The sequence below is a fragment of the Otolemur garnettii genome, unplaced genomic scaffold (genome assembly GCF_000181295.1).
Source record: "Otolemur garnettii isolate 467f Iridium unplaced genomic scaffold, OtoGar3 scaffold00003, whole genome shotgun sequence".
Taxonomy (NCBI): Eukaryota; Metazoa; Chordata; class Mammalia; order Primates; family Galagidae; genus Otolemur; species Otolemur garnettii.
Genome location: NW_003852398.1, coordinates 33,464,694 through 33,469,100, shown reverse-complemented (window position 1 = coordinate 33,469,100; position 4,407 = coordinate 33,464,694).

Genomic DNA, 4,407 nt, shown 5'->3' with positions numbered 1-4,407 from the left:
TTTCTTTCTTTCTTTCTTTCTTTCTTTCTTTCTTTCTTTCTTTCTTTCTTTCTGACAGAGCCTCAAGCTGTCACCCTGGGTAGAGTGGTGTGGCATCATAGCTCACAGCAACCTCCAACTGCTGGGCTAAAGTGATTCTCTTGTCTCAGCCTCTCAAGCTGGGACTACAGGTTCCTGCCACAATGCCTGGCTATTTTTTGGTTGTAGTTGTCGTTGTTTGGCAGGCCCAGGCTGGATTCGAACCCGCCAGCTCTGGTGTGTGTGGCTGGCACCTGAGCCGCTTGAGCTACAGGTGTCAAGCCTCCTCCTGCCTTCTCTAAAAGAGTTTTCTCTTTGTTTCTTTCTTTCTTTTTGCCTCATAGCAACTCCACCATAAAATAAATAAGACAAAGACGTTGTCTTTAGTTATGCTTAGGGAATTTTATTAAGATATAGATGGGAAAAGGGAGCAGAGAGGCCACTGGCTACTGGCGTGCCCACCTCTCACTCCTTGCATCTCCTCTCTCCCTTCTGTTAACACATAGTTTAGGGGAAAAAGTCACTGAATTTGGAGACACATTTGAAATTGGCCGTCAAGGGGCTTGAATGGATGGGTAGTTCCCTGCTCCTCAGGGCTTCACCCTGATCACCAAGCCTGCACCACCGAGGCCCACCTAAGCTCCAGGGCCCTGGAATGCTGCACCCCCAAACCCTGAAGGGCTTTTCATAATTGAAGCCATGGCCTGTGGCTGTGGGCTGTCAGGGCACTCCATTGCCTTTGAGTCTGCCTGACTTTTCAGGACAGAAAGCTTCATCAGCAAAGGACCACCCACCAAAAAGTGCTTTGGCAGACATCTCTCCTGAAGGAAGGCTGAAGGCCTTGGGTCAAGGTGGCACCACAGCCTGTTCTGCTGAGAAACTGTGTGCAACTTCCGGCAAATAGTAACGCAAGCTCAGTTTCTTTAGATGGGTTGGTGTTACAGTGACAGGTCACCGGCTGTGGCTTTGGTGGAGCTGCTTGCATCTGTGAGCTGAGGAGGCACCCATGAGAGTGGAGGTGTGTTTAGTGGCATCTCAGTGATGACAGGTGCATGGGAGTGAGTTAAGCGAGGGAGGGACAAAACACTCAGGCCGGAATGTGCACCAGAGGGCCCCAAGGCCCATTGTAACAGTTTTCGAACCTGTGTGTGACACCCTGACCGCTTCTCCTGTCAGAGCTGTTGCTCAGTGTGCATGCACATTCTTCCCCTCTGCCCCCAGGAACTCAGCCTCTAGGGTTTGACCTCTAACCCTCCCTCCCCCCATTGCTACTCATAAATTGGGGACCTGTGGGTGATAAACCTCCTTACCCCAGCCTTCATACCAAATGGAAAAGGTTGGGCACCTTGGAGCATCCCTTTGAAAGATAACTAACTCCCTCCCCCCACTATGAAAGGTCTATTAATAGCAACCAGGTTTCTGAACACACTCATCTGCCCACAGGTTTAGCATCCCCCCGACCCCTGTCTTTGTTCTGGGCCTGACTCTCTTACCCTTCCCCAGCACCTCCTCTTGGGATCAGTTCTCTTGTTTATCCCTCGAAGTTATATTTCTATAGCCTCTCTCTCACCACTGGGTTTTTCCATTAAGATGTCTTAGTTTTTCTGATTCTAAAAAGGGATTATCCCATGCTCCCATGTCCTTATAAGTTTCCGTCCAATTTGTCTTTTTCTTATCAACCAGGCTATGTAACATGGTGTCCACCTAACTTTCATCCTCTACCCAGCCCAGTGCCCCTTGGCTTCTTCCCTCACCATGCCAGGGAGTGAGGTTCCCTCAACTCAGGACTCACCTCCCCAGTGCCATGTCCCCTTTGGATCCTTCTCTTCCTGGCCCTCCTTACTGCATCTGGCCCAGGTGGGCACTGCCTCTAACTTTAATCTCTCTTATCTTAGCTTTTGAGGTTTCAAGTTTTCTAGGTTCTGCCCCAATTTCTTTGATTGCTTCTTCTCTCTTTTATGGGAATTTCTCTTCCTCCAATTCTAAAAATTGAAGACCAGGTGCAGTGGCTCACACCTGTAATTCCAGCACCTTGGGAGGCTGAGGCAGGAGGATTGCTTGAGGCCAAAAGTTGAGGCCAACTTGGGAAGCATAGTGAGACTCTGTCTTTACAAAACAAAAATTTAGCCAGGTATCCTGGCAGCTATTTGGGCAGCTATTTCAGCTATTCAGGAGGCTGAAGTGGGAGGATCACTTGAGGCCACGAATTCAAGGCTGCAGTAAGCTATTATCAGGCCCACTCCAGCTGGGTGACAGAGCAAGAAGCTGTCCCTCAAAAAAAAAAAAAAAAAAAGTGGCATCAGGAATACCTCTCTAACCCCCTTCTCATTCCACTTTCTCCCTGGGTGATGGCATCCACAGTCAGGGCTTTGGCTGACACCTAAATGCTGATGACACCCAGCTGTGTATCTGTAGCTCAGACTCTTCCCCAAGATTCTGAGCAGGGGTGTCAGACGAAAGTGCCCTCAGGGGCCAGGCAGGTCAAGTAAGTGAATGAAACACATTGGAAGTGGGCGTGGCAGACCAGTAAGGGGCGTGGCTGCTCCCTGGCTCCAGCCAACTATTGATGTGTAGGCTTTTAGGACCAGTATTGCCATTTAGGACCGATTTTCTCAGAGAAGCCAGAAATACATAATCCTATTTGGAATTTCTCAAAGGTTAAATGTTCAAAGTTTTAAAAATGTCTGAACCAAACCTCACAGTTTATGAGAACCACTGGCTGACTGTGGACCACCACCCTGGGATAACATCTGACTCCTGTATGCCCTGACGGCCTGATGCCTTTATTCAGATGCCCCCGGGCACTTTGGAGGAACCTGCTCCAGATCATCTTTTCCCTAAACCCACCTCTCCTCTGCCTGTGTACCTTATCACAGTGACATTTCCTTCTGCCCACTCACCCAAGCTAGAAATATGGAGGAGGATGTCCTTTCTTCCTTCCTTTCTCTCCACCTCCACATACACCACTCAATTCTACTGCCATGGCTTCTTAAATAAATTTTGAATCTATCCTCATCTGTCCGTCCCTTGCCACCATGATCTCAGTTTCAGCTGCTGGCATCTCTTGCCTGGACCAGTAGCCTCTCAAGGGTTTTAAAGGATGAGTCATAGTATTTGACTGGCTGTTATGTATAAGGTGTTCTAAGACAAATATATAATGTTTTTTTCTTTTGTGTGTGTGTGGAGGTCTCACTCTTGTTCAGGCCTGTTTTGAACTCCTGAGCTCAAGCACTCCACCATCCTCAGCCTCCCAGAGTGACAGGCATGAAATACCGTGCCTGGGCCAAATATATAATCTTATTTCCTTGACAATAATTGGTTTTGGAATGGGCTCGTGACCCATCAGGGCTAGTGGGATGGGAGGGAACCTTTGCTGGGAAGCTTCTGGAAAAGTTTTTCTTGCTAAGAAAGAGACATATAGAAAAGATGGCTCCCTTGTGTCTATGGTCATGGCTGTGTCTGGAATTGCTGTAGCCACCTTCTGAAAATGAGGAAAGGCAGGCTGCAGGTGGAGCCAAACACAGGGAGGTAGAGTGGAGAGAGGAAGGGGCCGGGTCTGTAGTGTTGAGCCACATACACGGCGGCTGGCAGGTTCAAGTCTGGCCCAGGCCTGCTAAACAACAATGAAAACTACAACAAAAAAATAGCTGGGCATTGTGGTGGGCACCTGTAGTCCCAGCTACTCGAGAGGCTAAGGCAAGAGAATTGCTTAAGCCCAAGAGTTTGAGGTTGCTGTGAGCCATGATGCCACAGCACTCTACTGGGGGTGACATAGTGAGACTCAGTCTCAAAAACAAACAACAACAACAAAAAAGAATAAGAACACTCTCTGGGACTGCAAACTAATACAGCCTCTTTGGAAAGAAGTATGGAGAATCCTCAAAGAGCTAAAAGTAGACCACCCATTTGATTCTAAAATCCCATTTCTAGATTTCTACCCAGAAGATAAAAAATCATTTTACCATAAGGACTTTTGCACTGGAATGTTTATTGCAACTCGGTTCACAATTGCCAAGATGTGGAATCAACCCAAGTGCCCAGCAAACCATGAATAGATTAATAAACTGTGGTGTATGTATACCATGGAGTACAATGCAGCCATAAAAATGGAGACTTTACATCTTTTGCATTAGCCTGGATAGACTTGGAGAACATTCTACTTAGTGAGGTATCATAAGAATGGAAAATCAAGTATCCAATGTACTCAGTACTAATATGAAACCTGTAGATGAACAAATAATATGCCCATACAAGAGAAAAACACAAACTCAAGGGAGACCGGTGTGCTCTTACCTAATAGGTACAATGTAAGGGTATATGGCACATCTCCTGGGTGAAGTGCACAACTACAACTTGGGCTCTACCTAAGAAACCCAAACAGAGGCTCGG